This window comes from Pseudophryne corroboree, unplaced genomic scaffold (assembly GCF_028390025.1).
Source record: "Pseudophryne corroboree isolate aPseCor3 unplaced genomic scaffold, aPseCor3.hap2 scaffold_475, whole genome shotgun sequence".
Taxonomy (NCBI): domain Eukaryota; kingdom Metazoa; phylum Chordata; class Amphibia; order Anura; family Myobatrachidae; genus Pseudophryne; species Pseudophryne corroboree.
The window spans coordinates 240699-258218 of NW_026970087.1; positions in this window are offsets into that span (position 1 = coordinate 240699).

Here is a 17520-nt window from a genome sequence, read left to right on the forward strand (position 1 = left end):
ATTGTACCTTTGTTTTTTTCTCCCAAACGAAAGACACTAGAATGAAAATTTTAAAGCCTCCTATTAGTGCTTCATCTACACGTTATAGCCCTGAATTTTCCAATGCCTATCTCTTTGCAAAAGAGAGATATCGGCAAGGAAAAGCTGCATTGTACTTTTGCATTTTTCTCTCAAACGAAAGACACTAGAATGAAAATTTTAAAGCCTCCTGTTAGTGCTTCATCTACACGTTATAGCCCTGAATTTTCCAATGCCTAGCTCTTTGCAAAAGAGAGATATTGGCAAGGAAAAGCTGTATTGTACCTTTGCATTTTTCTCCCAAACGAAAGACACTAGAATGAAAATTTTAAAGCCTCCTGTTAGTGCTTCATCTACACGATATAGCCCTGAATTTTCCAATGCCTATCTCTTTGCAAAAGAGAGATATCGGCAAGGAAAAGCTGTATTGTACCTTTGCATTTTTCTCCCAAACGAAGGACACTAGAATGAAAATTTTAAAGCCTCCTGTTAGTGCTTCATCTACACGTTATAGCCCTGAATTTTCCAATGCCTATTTCTTTGCAAAAGAGAGATATCGGCAAGGAAAAGCTGTATTGTACCTTTGCATTTTTCTCCCAAACGAAAGACACTAGAATGAAAATTTTAAAGCCTACTGTTAGTGCTTCATCTACACGTTATAGCCCTGAATTTTCCAATGCCTAGCTCTTTGCAAAAGAGAGATATCGGCAAGGAAAAGCTGTATTGTACCTTTGCATTTTTCTCCCGAACGAAAGACACTAGAATGAAAATTTTAAAGCCTCCTGTTAGTGCTTCATCTACACGTTATAGCCCTGAATTTTCCAATGCCTATCTCTTTGCAAAAGAGAGATATCGGCAAGGAAAAGCTGTATTGTACCTTTGTTTTTTTCTCCCAAACGAAAGACACTAGAATGAAAATTTTAAAGCCTCCTATTAGTGCTTCATCTACACGTTATAGCCCTGAATTTTCCAATGCCTATCTCTTTGCAAAAGAGAGATATCGGCAAGGAAAAGCTGCATAGTACTTTTGCATTTTTCTCTCAAACGAAAGACACTAGAATGAAAATTTTAAAGCCTCCTGTTAGTGCTTCATCTACACGTTATAGCCCTGAATTTTCCAATGCCTAGCTCTTTGCAAAAGAGAGATATTGGCAAGGAAAAGCTGTATTGTACCTTTGCATTTTTCTCCCAAACGAAAGACACTAGAATGAAAATTTAAAAGCCTCCTGTTAGTGCTTCATGTACGCGGTATAGCCCTGAATTTTCCAATGCCTAGCTCTTTGCAAAAGAGAGATATCGGCAAGGAAAAGCTGTATTGTACCTTTGCATTTTTCTCCCAAACGAAAGACACTAGAATGAAAATTTTAAAGCCTCCTGTTAGTGCTTCATCTACACGTTATAGCCCTGAATTTTCCAATGCCTATCTCTTTGCAAAAGAGAGATATCGGCAAGGAAATGCTGTATTGTACCTTTGCATTTTTCTCCCAAACGAAAGACACTAGAATGAAAATTTTAAAGCCTCCTGTTAGTGCTTCATCTACACGTTATAGCCCTGCATTTTCCAATGCCTATCTCTTTGCAAAAGAGAGATATCGGCAAGGAAAAGCTGCATTGTACTTTTGCATTTTTCTCCCAAACGAAAGACACTAGAATGAAAATTTTAAAGCCTCCTGTTAGTGCTTCATCTACACGTTATTGCCCTGAATTTTCCAATGCCTAGCTCTTTGCAAAAGAGAGATATTGGCAAGGAAAAGCTGTATTGTACCTTTGCATTTTTCTCCCAAACGAAAGACACTAGAATGAAAATTTTAAAGCCTCCTGTTAGTGCTTCATCTACACGTTATAGCCCTGAATTTTCCAATGCCTATCTCTTTGCAAAAGAGAGATATCGGCAAGGAAAAGTGTATTGTACTTTTGCATTTTTCTCCCAAACGAAAGACACTAGAATGAAAATTTTAAAGCCTCCTGTTAGTGCTTCATCTACACGTTATAGCCCTGCATTTTCCAATGCCTATCTCTTTGCAAAAGAGAGATATCGGCAAGGAAAAGCTGCATTGTACTTTTGCATTTTTCTCCCAAACGAAAGACACTAGAATGAAAATTTTAAAGCCTCCTGTTAGTGCTTCATCTACACGTTATAGCCCTGAATTTTCCAATGCCTATCTCTTTGCAAAAGAGAGATATCGGCAAGGAAAAGCTGTATTGTGCCTTTGCATTTTTCTCCCAAACGAAAGACACTAGAATGAAAATGTTAAAGCCTACTGTTAGTGCTTCATCTACACGTTATAGCCCTGAATTTTCCAATGCCTAGCTCTTTGCAAAAGAGAGATATCGGCAAGGAAAAGCTGTATTGTACCTTTGCATTTTTCTCCCAAACGAAAGACACTAGAATGAAAATTTTAAAGCCTCCTGTTAGTGCTTCATCTACACGTTATAGCCCTGAATTTTCCAATGCCTATCTCTTTGCAAAAGAGAGATATCGGCAAGGAAAAGCTGTATTGTACCTTTGCATTTTTCTCCCAAACGAAGGACACTAGAATGAAAATTTTAAAGCCTCCTATTAGTGCTTCATCTACACGTTATAGCCCTGAATTTTCCAATGCCTATCTCTTTGCAAAAGAGAGATATCGGCAAGGAAAAACTGTATTGTACCTTTGCATTTTTCTCCCAAACGAAAGACACTAGAATGAAAATTTTAAAGCCTCCTGTTAGTGCTTCATCTACACGTTATAGCCCTGAATTTTCCAATGCCTATCTCTTTGCAAAAGAGAGATATCGGCAAGGAAAAGCTGTATTGTACCTTTGCATTTTTCTCCCAAACGAAAGACACTAGAATGAAAATTTTAAATCCTACTGTTAGTGCTTCATCTACACGTTATAGCCCTGAATTTTCCAATGCCTAGCTCTTTGCAAAAGAGAGATATCGACAAGGAAAAGCTGTATTGTACCTTTGCATTTTTCTCCCAAACGAAAGACACTAGAATGAAAATTTTAAAGCCTCCTGTTAGTGCTTCATCTACACGTTATAGCCCTGAATTTTCCAATGCCTATCTCTTTGCAAAAGAGAGATATCGGCAAGGAAAAGCTGTATTGTACCTTTGCATTTTTCTCCCAAACGAAGGACACTAGAATGAAAATTTTAAAGCCTCCTGTTAGTGCTTCATCTACACGTAATAGCCCTGAATTTTCCAATGCCTATCTCTTTGCAAAAGAGAGATATCGGCAAGGAAATGCTGTATTGTACCTTTGCATTTTTCTCCCAAACGAAAGACACTAGAATGAAAATTTTAAAGCCTCCTGTTAGTGCTTCATCTACACGTTATAGCCCTGCATTTTCCAATGCCTATCTCTTTGCAAAAGAGAGATATCGGCAAGGAAAAGTTGCATTGTACTTTTGCATTTTTCTCCCAAACGAAAGACACTAGAATGAAAATTGTAAAGCCTCCTGTTAGTGCTTCATCTACACGTTATAGCCCTGCATTTTCCAATGCCTATTTCTTTGCAAAAGAGAGATATCGGCAAGGAAAAGCTGTATTGTACCTTTGCATTTTTCTCCCAAACGAAAGACACTAGAATGAAAATGTTAAAGCCTACTGTTAGTGCTTCATCTACACGTTATAGCCCTGAATTTTCCAATGCCTATCTCTTTGCAAAAGAGAGATATCGGCAAGGAAAAGCTGTATTGTACCTTTGCATTTTTCTCCCAAACGAAAGACACTAGAATGAAAATTTTAAAGCCTCCTGTTAGTGCTTCATCTACACGTTATAGCCCTGAATTTTCCAATGCCTAGCTCTTTGCAAAAGAGAGATATCGACAAGGAAAAGCTGTATTGTACCTTTGCATTTTTCTCCCAAACGAAAGACACTAGAATGAAAATTTTAAAGCCTCCTGTTAGTGCTTCATCTACACGTTATAGCCCTGAATTTTCCAATGCCTATCTCTTTGCAAAAGAGAGATATCGGCAAGGAAAAGCTGTATTGTACCTTTGCATTTTTCTCCCAAACGAAGGACACTAGAATGAAAATTTTAAAGCCTCCTGTTAGTGCTTCATCTACACGTAATAGCCCTGAATTTTCCAATGCCTATCTCTTTGCAAAAGAGAGATATCGGCAAGGAAATGCTGTATTGTACCTTTGCATTTTTCTCCCAAACGAAAGACACTAGAATGAAAATTTTAAAGCCTCCTGTTAGTGCTTCATCTACACGTTATAGCCCTGCATTTTCCAATGCCTATCTCTTTGCAAAAGAGAGATATCGGCAAGGAAAAGTTGCATTGTACTTTTGCATTTTTCTCCCAAACGAAAGACACTAGAATGAAAATTGTAAAGCCTCCTGTTAGTGCTTCATCTACACGTTATAGCCCTGCATTTTCCAATGCCTATCTCTTTGCAAAAGAGAGATATCGGCAAGGAAAAGCTGTATTGTACCTTTGCATTTTTCTCCCAAACGAAAGACACTAGAATGAAAATGTTAAAGCCTTCTGTTAGTGCTTCATCTACACGTTATAGCCCTGAATTTTCCAATGCCTATCTCTTTGCAAAAGAGAGATATCGGCAAGGAAAAGCTGTATTGTACCTTTGCATTTTTCTCCCAAACGAAAGACACTAGAATGAAAATTTTAAAGCCTCCTGTTAGTGCTTCATCTACACGTTATAGCCCTGAATTTTCCAATGCCTAGCTCTTTGCAAAAGAGAGATATCGGCAAGGAAAAGCTGTATTGTACCTTTGCATTTTTCTCCCAAACGAAAGACACTAGAATGAAAATTTTAAAGCCTCCTGTTAGTGCTTCATCTACACGTTATAGCCCTGAATTTTCCAATGCCTATCTCTTTGCAAAAGAGAGATATCGGCAAGGAAAAGCTGTATTGTACCTTTGCATTTTTCTCCCAAACGAAGGACACTAGAATGAAAATTTTAAAGCCTCCTATTAGTGCTTCATCTACACGTTATAGCCCTGAATTTTCCAATGCCTAGCTCTTTGCAAAAGAGAGATATTGGCAAGGAAAAGCTGTATTGTACCTTTGCATTTTTCTCCCAAACGAAAGACACTAGAATGAAAATTTTAAAGCCTCCTGTTAGTGCTTCATCTACACGTTATAGCCCTGAATTTTCCAATGCCTATCTCTTTGCAAAAGAGAGATATCGGCAAGGAAAAGCTGTATTGTACCTTTGCATTTTTCTCCCAAACGAAGGACACTAGAATGAAAATTTTAAAGCCTCCTATTAGTGCTTCATCTACACGTTATAGCCCTGAATTTTCCAATGCCTAGCTCTTTGCAAAAGAGAGATATTGGCAAGGAAAAGCTGTATTGTACCTTTGCATTTTTCTCCCAAACGAAAGACACTAGAATGAAAATTTTAAAGCCTCCTGTTAGTGCTTCATCTACACGTTATAGCCCTGAATTTTCCAATGCCTATCTCTTTGCAAAAGAGAGATATCGGCAAGGAAAAGTGTATTGTACTTTTGCATTTTTCCCAAACGAAAGACACTAGAATGAAAATTTTAAAGCCTCCTGTTAGTGCTTCATCTACACGTTATAGCCCTGCATTTTCCAATGCCTATCTCTTTGCAAAAGAGAGATATCGGCAAGGAAAAGCTGCATTGTACTTTTGCATTTTTCTCCCAAACGAAAGACACTAGAATGAAAATTTTAAAGCCTCCTGTTAGTGCTTCATCTACACGTTATAGCCCTGAATTTTCCAATGCCTATCTCTTTGCAAAAGAGAGATATCGGCAAGGAAAAGCTGTATTGTGCCTTTGCATTTTTCTCCCAAACGAAAGACACTAGAATGAAAATGTTAAAGCCTACTGTTAGTGCTTCATCTACACGTTATAGCCCTGAATTTTCCAATGCCTAGCTCTTTGCAAAAGAGAGATATCGGCAAGGAAAAGCTGTATTGTACCTTTGCATTTTTCTCCCAAACGAAAGACACTAGAATGAAAATTTTAAAGCCTCCTGTTAGTGCTTCATCTACACGTTATAGCCCTGAATTTTCCAATGCCTATCTCTTTGCAAAAGAGAGATATCGGCAAGGAAAAGCTGTATTGTACCTTTGCATTTTTCTCCCAAACGAAGGACACTAGAATGAAAATTTTAAAGCCTCCTATTAGTGCTTCATCTACACGTTATAGCCCTGAATTTTCCAATGCCTATCTCTTTGCAAAAGAGAGATATCGGCAAGGAAAAACTGTATTGTACCTTTGCATTTTTCTCCCAAACGAAAGACACTAGAATGAAAATTTTAAAGCCTCCTGTTAGTGCTTCATCTACACGTTATAGCCCTGAATTTTCCAATGCCTATCTCTTTGCAAAAGAGAGATATCGGCAAGGAAAAGCTGTATTGTACCTTTGCATTTTTCTCCCAAACGAAAGACACTAGAATGAAAATTTTAAATCCTACTGTTAGTGCTTCATCTACACGTCATAGCCCTGAATTTTCCAATGCCTAGCTCTTTGCAAAAGAGAGATATCGACAAGGAAAAGCTGTATTGTACCTTTGCATTTTTCTCCCAAACGAAAGACACTAGAATGAAAATTTTAAAGCCTCCTGTTAGTGCTTCATCTACACGTTATAGCCCTGAATTTTCCAATGCCTATCTCTTTGCAAAAGAGAGATATCGGCAAGGAAAAGCTGTATTGTACCTTTGCATTTTTCTCCCAAACGAAGGACACTAGAATGAAAATTTTAAAGCCTCCTGTTAGTGCTTCATCTACACGTAATAGCCCTGAATTTTCCAATGCCTATCTCTTTGCAAAAGAGAGATATCGGCAAGGAAATGCTGTATTGTACCTTTGCATTTTTCTCCCAAACGAAAGACACTAGAATGAAAATTTTAAAGCCTCCTGTTAGTGCTTCATCTACACGTTATAGCCCTGCATTTTCCAATGCCTATCTCTTTGCAAAAGAGAGATATCGGCAAGGAAAAGTTGCATTGTACTTTTGCATTTTTCTCCCAAACGAAAGACACTAGAATGAAAATTGTAAAGCCTCCTGTTAGTGCTTCATCTACACGTTATAGCCCTGCATTTTCCAATGCCTATCTCTTTGCAAAAGAGAGATATCGGCAAGGAAAAGCTGTATTGTACCTTTGCATTTTTCTCCCAAACGAAAGACACTAGAATGAAAATGTTAAAGCCTACTGTTAGTGCTTCATCTACACGTTATAGCCCTGAATTTTCCAATGCCTATCTCTTTGCAAAAGAGAGATATCGGCAAGGAAAAGCTGTATTGTACCTTTGCATTTTTCTCCCAAACGAAAGACACTAGAATGAAAATTTTAAAGCCTCCTGTTAGTGCTTCATCTACACGTTATAGCCCTGAATTTTCCAATGCCTAGCTCTTTGCAAAAGAGAGATATCGACAAGGAAAAGCTGTATTGTACCTTTGCATTTTTCTCCCAAACGAAAGACACTAGAATGAAAATTTTAAAGCCTCCTGTTAGTGCTTCATCTACACGTTATAGCCCTGAATTTTCCAATGCCTATCTCTTTGCAAAAGAGAGATATCGGCAAGGAAAAGCTGTATTGTACCTTTGCATTTTTCTCCCAAACGAAGGACACTAGAATGAAAATTTTAAAGCCTCCTGTTAGTGCTTCATCTACACGTAATAGCCCTGAATTTTCCAATGCCTATCTCTTTGCAAAAGAGAGATATCGGCAAGGAAATGCTGTATTGTACCTTTGCATTTTTCTCCCAAACGAAAGACACTAGAATGAAAATTGTAAAGCCTCCTGTTAGTGCTTCATCTACACGTTATAGCCCTGCATTTTCCAATGCCTATCTCTTTGCAAAAGAGAGATATCGGCAAGGAAAAGCTGTATTGTACCTTTGCATTTTTCTCCCAAACGAAAGACACTAGAATGAAAATGTTAAAGCCTACTGTTAGTGCTTCATCTACACGTTATAGCCCTGAATTTTCCAATGCCTATCTCTTTGCAAAAGAGAGATATCGGCAAGGAAAAGCTGTATTGTACCTTTGCATTTTTCTCCCAAACGAAAGACACTAGAATGAAAATTTTAAAGCCTCCTGTTAGTGCTTCATCTACACGTTATAGCCCTGAATTTTCCAATGCCTAGCTCTTTGCAAAAGAGAGATATCGGCAAGGAAAAGCTGTATTGTACCTTTGCATTTTTCTCCCAAACGAAAGACACTAGAATGAAAATTTTAAAGCCTCCTGTTAGTGCTTCATCTACACGTTATAGCCCTGAATTTTCCAATGCCTATCTCTTTGCAAAAGAGAGATATCGGCAAGGAAAAGCTGTATTGTACCTTTGCATTTTTCTCCCAAACGAAGGACACTAGAATGAAAATTTTAAAGCCTCCTATTAGTGCTTCATCTACACGTTATAGCCCTGAATTTTCCAATGCCTATCTCTTTGCAAAAGAGAGATATCGGCAAGGAAAAGCTGTATTGTACCTTTGCATTTTTCTCCCAAACGAAGTACACTAGAATGAAAATTTTAAAGCCTCCTGTTAGTGCTTCATCTACACGTTATAGCCCTGAATTTTCCAATGCCTATCTCTTTGCAAAAGAGAGATATCGGCAAGGAAATGCTGTATTGTACCTTTGCATTTTTCTCCCAAACGAAAGACACTAGAATGAAAATTTTAAAGCCTCCTGTTAGTGCTTCATCTACACGTTATAGCCCTGCATTTTCCAATGCCTATCTCTTTGCAAAAGAGAGATATCGGCAAGGAAAAGCTGCATTGTACTTTTGCATTTTTCTCCCAAACGAAAGACACTAGAATGAAAATTTTAAAGCCTCCTGTTAGTGCTTCATCTACACGTTATAGCCCTGAATTTTCCAATGCCTAGCTCTTTGCAAAAGAGAGATATTGGCAAGGAAAAGCTGTATTGTACCTTTGCATTTTTCTCCCAAACGAAAGACACTAGAATGAAAATTTTAAAGCCTCCTGTTAGTGCTTCATCTACACGTAATAGCCCTGAATTTTCCAATGCCTATCTCTTTGCAAAAGAGAGATATCGGCAAGGAAAAGCTGTATTGTACCTTTGCATTTTTCTCCCAAACGAAAGACACTAGAATGAAAATTTTAAAGCCTCCTGTTAGTGCTTCATCTACACGTTATAGCCCTGAATTTTCCAATGCCTATCTCTTTGCAAAAGAGAGATATCGGCAAGGAAAAGCTGTATTGTACCTTTGCATTTTTCTCCCAAACGAAGGACACTAGAATGAAAATTTTAAAGCCTCCTATTAGTGCTTCATCTACACGTTATAGCCCTGAATTTTCCAATGCCTATCTCTTTGCAAAAGAGAGATATCGGCAAGGAAAAGCTGTATTGTACCTTTGCATTTTTCTCCCAAACGAAGTACACTAGAATGAAAATTTTAAAGCCTCCTGTTAGTGCTTCATCTACACGTTATAGCCCTGAATTTTCCAATGCCTATCTCTTTGCAAAAGAGAGATATCGGCAAGGAAATGCTGTATTGTACCTTTGCATTTTTCTCCCAAACGAAAGACACTAGAATGAAAATTTTAAAGCCTCCTGTTAGTGCTTCATCTACACGTTATAGCCCTGCATTTTCCAATGCCTATCTCTTTGCAAAAGAGAGATATCGGCAAGGAAAAGCTGCATTGTACTTTTGCATTTTTCTCCCAAACGAAAGACACTAGAATGAAAATTTTAAAGCCTCCTGTTAGTGCTTCATCTACACGTTATAGCCCTGAATTTTCCAATGCCTAGTTCTTTGCAAAAGAGAGATATTGGCAAGGAAAAGCTGTATTGTACCTTTGCATTTTTCTCCCAAACGAAAGACACTAGAATGAAAATTTTAAAGCCTCCTGTTAGTGCTTCATCTACACGATATAGCCCTGAATTTTCCAATGCCTATCTCTTTGCAAAAGAGAGATATCGGCAAGGAAAAGCTGTATTGTACCTTTGCATTTTTCTCCCAAACGAAGGACACTAGAATGAAAATTTTAAAGCCTCCTGTTAGTGCTTCATCTACACGTTATAGCCCTGAATTTTCCAATGCCTATTTCTTTGCAAAAGAGAGATATCGGCAAGGAAAAGCTGTATTGTACCTTTGCATTTTTCTCCCAAACGAAAGACACTAGAATGAAAATTTTAAAGCCTACTGTTAGTGCTTCATCTACACGTTATAGCCCTGAATTTTCCAATGCCTAGCTCTTTGCAAAAGAGAGATATCGGCAAGGAAAAGCTGTATTGTACCTTTGCATTTTTCTCCCAAACGAAAGACACTAGAATGAAAATTTTAAAGCCTCCTGTTAGTGCTTCATCTACACGTTATAGCCCTGAATTTTCCAATGCCTATCTCTTTGCAAAAGAGAGATATCGGCAAGGAAAAGCTGTATTGTACCTTTGTTTTTTTCTCCCAAACGAAAGACACTAGAATGAAAATTTTAAAGCCTCCTATTAGTGCTTCATCTACACGTTATAGCCCTGAATTTTCCAATGCCTATCTCTTTGCAAAAGAGAGATATCGGCAAGGAAAAGCTGCATTGTACTTTTGCATTTTTCTCCCAAACGAAAGACACTAGAATGAAAATTTTAAAGCCTCCTGTTAGTGCTTCATCTACACGTTATTGCCCTGAATTTTCCAATGCCTAGCTCTTTGCAAAAGAGAGATATTGGCAAGGAAAAGCTGTATTGTACCTTTGCATTTTTCTCCCAAACGAAAGACACTAGAATGAAAATTTTAAAGCCTCCTGTTAGTGCTTCATCTACACGTTATAGCCCTGAATTTTCCAATGCCTATCTCTTTGCAAAAGAGAGATATCGGCAAGGAAAAACTGTATTGTACCTTTGCATTTTTCTCCCAAACGAAAGACACTAGAATGAAAATTTTAAAGCCTCCTGTTAGTGCTTCATCTACACGTTATAGCCCTGAATTTTCCAATGCCTATCTCTTTGCAAAAGAGAGATATCGGCAAGGAAAAGCTGTATTGTACCTTTGCTTTTTTCTCCCAAACGAAAGACACTAGAATGAAAATTTTAAAGCCTCCTATTAGTGCTTCATCTACACGTTATAGCCCTGAATTTTCCAATGCCTATCTCTTTGCAAAAGAGAGATATCGGCAAGGAAAAGCTGCATTGTACTTTTGCATTTTTCTCCCAAACGAAAGACACTAGAATGAAAATTTTAAAGCCTCCTGTTAGTGCTTCATCTACACGTTATAGCCCTGAATTTTCCAATGCCTAGCTCTTTGCAAAAGAGAGATATCGGCAAGGAAAAGCTGTATTGTACCTTTGCATTTTTCTCCCAAACGAAAGACACTAGAATGAAAATTTTAAAGCCTCCTGTTAGTGCTTCATCTACACGTTATAGCCCTGAATTTTCCAATGCCTATCTCTTTGCAAAAGAGAGATATCGGCAAGGAAAAGCTGTATTGTACCTTTACATTTTTCTCCCAAACGAAGGACACTAGAATGAAAATTTTAAAGCCTCCTATTAGTGCTTCATCTACACGTTATAGCCCTGAATTTTCCAATGCCTATCTCTTTGCAAAAGAGAGATATCGGCAAGGAAAAGCTGTATTGTACCTTTGCATTTTTCTCCCAAACGAAGTACACTAGAATGAAAATTTTAAAGCCTCCTGTTAGTGCTTCATCTACACGTTATAGCCCTGAATTTTCCAATGCCTATCTCTTTGCAAAAGAGAGATATCGGCAAGGAAATGCTGTATTGTACCTTTGCATTTTTCTCCCAAACGAAAGACACTAGAATGAAAATTTTAAAGCCTCCTGTTAGTGCTTCATCTACACGTTATAGCCCTGCATTTTCCAATGCCTATCTCTTTGCAAAAGAGAGATATCGGCAAGGAAAAGCTGCATTGTACTTTTGCATTTTTCTCCCAAACGAAAGACACTAGAATGAAAATTTTAAAGCCTCCTGTTAGTGCTTCATCTACACGTTATAGCCCTGAATTTTCCAATGCCTAGCTCTTTGCAAAAGAGAGATATTGGCAAGGAAAAGCTGTATTGTACCTTTGCATTTTTCTCCCAAACGAAAGACACTAGAATGAAAATTTTAAAGCCTCCTGTTAGTGCTTCATCTACACGATATAGCCCTGAATTTTCCAATGCCTATCTCTTTGCAAAAGAGAGATATCGGCAAGGAAAAGCTGTATTGTACCTTTGCATTTTTCTCCCAAACGAAGGACACTAGAATGAAAATTTTAAAGCCTCCTGTTAGTGCTTCATCTACACGTTATAGCCCTGAATTTTCCAATGCCTATTTCTTTGCAAAAGAGAGATATCGGCAAGGAAAAGCTGTATTGTACCTTTGCATTTTTCTCCCAAACGAAAGACACTAGAATGAAAATTTTAAAGCCTACTGTTAGTGCTTCATCTACACGTTATAGCCCTGAATTTTCCAATGCCTAGCTCTTTGCAAAAGAGAGATATCGGCAAGGAAAAGCTGTATTGTACCTTTGCATTTTTCTCCCAAACGAAAGACACTAGAATGAAAATTTTAAAGCCTCCTGTTAGTGCTTCATCTACACGTTATAGCCCTGAATTTTCCAATGCCTATCTCTTTGCAAAAGAGAGATATCGGCAAGGAAAAGCTGTGATTGTACCTTTGTTTTTTTCTCCCAAACGAAAGACACTAGAATGAAAATTTTAAAGCCTCCTATTAGTGCTTCATCTACACGTTATAGCCCTGAATTTTCCAATGCCTATCTCTTTGCAAAAGAGAGATATCGGCAAGGAAAAGCTGCATTGTACTTTTGCATTTTTCTCCCAAACGAAAGACACTAGAATGAAAATTTTAAAGCCTCCTGTTAGTGCTTCATCTACACGTTATAGCCCTGAATTTTCCAATGCCTATCTCTTTGCAAAAGAGAGATATCGGCAAGGAAATGCTGTATTGTACCTTTGCATTTTTCTCCCAAACGAAAGACACTAGAATGAAAATTTTAAAGCCTCCTGTTAGTGCTTCATCTACACGTTATAGCCCTGCATTTTCCAATGCCTATCTCTTTGCAAAAGAGAGATATCGGCAAGGAAAAGCTGCATTGTACTTTTGCATTTTTCTCCCAAACGAAAGACACTAGAATGAAAATTTTAAAGCCTCCTGTTAGTGCTTCATCTACACGTTATAGCCCTGAATTTTCCAATGCCTATCTCTTTGCAAAAGAGAGATATCGGCAAGGAAAAGCTGTATTGTACCTTTGCTTTTTTCTCCCAAACGAAAGACACTAGAATGAAAATTTTAAAGCCTCCTATTAGTGCTTCATCTACACGTTATAGCCCTGAATTTTCCAATGCCTATCTCTTTGCAAAAGAGAGATATCGGCAAGGAAAAGCTGTATTGTACTTTTGCATTTTTCTCCCAAACGAAAGACACTAGAATGAAAATTTTAAAGCCTCCTGTTAGTGCTTCATCTACACGTTATAGCCCTGAATTTTCCAATGCCTAGCTCTTTGCAAAAGAGAGATATTGGCAAGGAAAAGCTGTATTGTACCTTTGCATTTTTCTCCCAAACGAAAGACACTAGAATGAAAATTTAAAAGCCTCCTGTTAGTGCTTCATCTACACGGTATAGCCCTGAATTTTCCAATGCCTAGCTCTTTGCAAAAGAGAGATATCGGCAAGGAAAAGCTGTATTGTACCTTTGCATTTTTCTCCCAAACGAAAGACACTAGAATGAAAATTTTAAAGCCTCCTGTTAGTGCTTCATCTACACGTTATAGCCCTGAATTTTCCAATGCCTATCTCTTTGCAAAAGAGAGATATCGGCAAGGAAATGCTGTATTGTACCTTTGCATTTTTCTCCCAAACGAAAGACACTAGAATGAACATTTTAAAGCCTCCTGTTAGTGCTTCATCTACACGTTATAGCCCTGCATTTTCCAATGCCTATCTCTTTGCAAAAGAGAGATATCGGCAAGGAAAAGCTGCATTGTACTTTTGCATTTTTCTCCCAAACGAAAGACACTAGAATGAAAATTTTAAAGCCTCCTGTTAGTGCTTCATCTACACGTTATTGCCCTGAATTTTCCAATGCCTAGCTCTTTGCAAAAGAGAGATATTGGCAAGGAAAAGCTGTATTGTACCTTTGCATTTTTCTCCCAAACGAAAGACACTAGAATGAAAATTTTAAAGCCTCCTGTTAGTGCTTCATCTACACGTTATAGCCCTGAATTTTCCAATGCCTATCTCTTTGCAAAAGAGAGATATCGGCAAGGAAAAACTGTATTGTACCTTTGCATTTTTCTCCCAAACGAAAGACACTAAAATGAAAATTTTAAAGCCTCCTGTTAGTGCTTCATCTACACGTTATAGCCCTGAATTTTCCAATGCCTATCTCTTTGCAAAAGAGAGATATCGGCAAGGAAAAGCTGTATTGTACCTTTGCATTTTTCTCCCAAACGAAGGACACTAGAATGAAAATTTAAAAGCCTCCTGTTAGTGCTTCATCTACACGGTATAGCCCTGAATTTTCCAATGCCTATCTCTTTGCAAAAGAGAGATATCGGCAAGGAAAAGCTGTATTGTACCTTTGCATTTTTCTCCCAAACGAAAGACACTAGAATGAAAATTTTAAAGCCTCCTGTTAGTGCTTCATCTACACGTTATAGCCCTGAATTTTCCAATGCCTAGCTCTTTGCAAAAGAGAGATATTGTGCTTCCTAGCTGTTTTTTATAAAATCACTTAATTAAATCTAACTCTGATTACGTCAGAGAAGGCCAGGTACCCTACACCATAAGAGGGGGTTTGAAATTTTGACTTGTCTACTTAAAGATCACCAAAATCTGATGACAAGGTCAATTACATCCCTGGGTGGGATTGAACCTCCAACCTTTTGGTTAATAGCCCATGTAAGTGCAAGAAATCCTGAAGCACTCACTCATCATGGGAAAGTACCAATGTGTATCTTGATTATTGACTTTTTAAAGTTTTTCTAGGAAACGTTCTAGATGAATGATTATTAGCCTTTGTCAGTATTGACTTTTGCAAGGTGTCTCTGTGGCGCAATCAGTTAGTGTGTAAGGCTATTAACCAAAAGGTTGGTGGTTCAATCCCACCCAGGGACTTAATTGACCTTGTTATCAGATTTTGGTGATCTTTAAGTAGACAAGTCAAAATTTCAAACCCACTGTTATGGTGTAGGGTACCTGGCCTTCTCTGATGTTTAGATTTGATTCAGTGATTTTATAAAAACAGCTAGGAAGCACAATTTAGCAGTGGGTTGCAGAGAAAAAGAAATATGCTGGCAGAAAAATCCAATTGAGTGATTAAACAGCTCTTCATTTTCTGGCTTTATTTTTATACTAACAAATTTGTTCTCTGAAAAGTGTCCACAAAGCCAAGTCTCTGATTAACACCTTTGTAGGGATGGTTTTTCACCTATTACTAAATTAAACTTGCTTCATTGGAAAGGCAGCAAGATGCATCCTCATTTCAATGTCTACTGAAATAATACAGGTTGACACCAGGAAACATTAACGCCACTGCATCCTTGCTGCTTTCGCATGTGGAAGTCTGTTTAATGTGAAAACAAGGTGATATCTAATTAGCACACAGGTAAGGAATTAAGAAAATCTTTATTTAAGGGTGAAGATGTTTCTCACAAAATCGTTGCCCCAATGCATCATTGAAATTCAAGCTGGAAAGATGATTTTAATATATCACTTGTACATTTTGCATTGCTCTTCTGGTGACAATGTAGTTTGTTTTGTCAATTACCATTTTAATAATCGGGTAAAGAAAATTAATTGGATTTTTGAAAGAAAACAATACTGTCAATATACTATTAAAACAAATTAAAATGGTAAAAGTTATTGTACTTTAAGTAAAAATAAAAGAGCAAAAATATCAATCCCAGTTTTTGATTACTTTAATTAACAAAAAAAAATGCACATAGCAGAGGATAGTTTCGACCAATCAACCTCTGGGTTATGGGCCCAGCATGCTTCCATTGCACTACTCTGCTGCTCATGGAAGTGTAAGAGATCCTGAAGACTAAATTGATTAAAGGCCTAAAAGTACTGGACTATAAGGAAAGACTTACTAGGCTGAATATTTATACACTAGAAAAGAGGTGCCTAAGAGGAGATATTATTAATATCTTCAAATATGTAAAGATACATAACAAAGAGTTATCAGAGGAATTATTTATTAAACGAACACGTGGTCACTCGCTGCGACTGGAGGAAAGTTCAGAACGCAATGGAGGAAAGGTTTCTTCACTGTTAGGGCAATCAGGATGTGGAATTCCCTGCCAGGGAAGGTGGTAATGGCGGACTCTGTAATTGGATTTAAAAAAGGAATGGATACATTTCTGAATGAAAAAGCTATCCAAGGTTATAATACTTAAAATATCAACATGGTTAATCCGGGGGTAACATGAGTTATAGTAGCTAACTAGTCATAAAACATTATTCAGCAAGTATGTAGAATCATCACAACTTAAAACAGGTTGAACACGATGGGCAATTTGCCTCTATTCAACCTCAAAAACTATGTTACTATATTACTATGTTATTGTAGTATACAGAACACCACAATGCAATGAGCAGTGATAGTGAGCACTGATGAGGATACTAGAACTGACACTGAGCAGCAAGATGCAGCACTGGACTATTAGTAATGTACTGTAGTATGCTGAGCACCACAATGCAGCACAAGACAATGAGCAGTGATACTGAGCACTGATGAGGATACTACTGAGAACTGACACTGAGCAGGAGAGACACACTACTAGTATTACTGAGCAGCAATAAGTAACCACTGATACTGAGCACTGATATTGAGATTTCCACTGAGAGAACATAGCCACGTCCTCTCCGCTCTCTCTTCAATGCACGAGTAAAAATGGCAGCAACGCGCAGCTCTTTATATGGAATCCGAATCTCGCGAGAATCCGACAGCGGGATGATGACATTTTCCCTTGTTCAGGTTTTCCGAGTCAGGCGGGAACAACCGAGCCTGCCTCGGACCAGTGTAAACAATGTGGAGTTCGTGGGGAATTCGGTTCTCGGAGAACCGAACCCGCTCCTCTCTACCTTATACCCATCAATTTTTTTATTTTCAATCTAAGCCCCTGCAGTTTTCTGTAAGCATCTGCTTCGCTATGATGATCAACAAGTCACAAGGGCAAACACTCAGGGTTTGAGGCGTAGATCTTAGGACCAGCTGCTACAAGCATGGCAGAGGTGTCACTATCACTGGTGACACCCAGAGAGGTGGCGAGGGAGATTGTAATGCAGTGCGCGCAGATAAGCAGCGCAATGGTAAAAAGGAGGCATGGTTTCATAGGTAGGGGCGTGGCCTGGTGGCCTGAATCTACATTTTGTTGCTCCGGGTGTCCCGGGGGTTGGGGGCTGCACCCGGGGACTAGTGTGTGAGCGGTGCTGGCTCCTGCACAGTGACAGGGCATGGCCACCCAGCATGACGCCTCCCTTCTTGACCATGCTGTAATTGCAGTCGCACTGCAGTTCAGCGTGATCATAAAAAATGGTGTAGGCTCCTGCTGGTGCAGACTGTATGTGCGCGCAGGAAGCCGCCA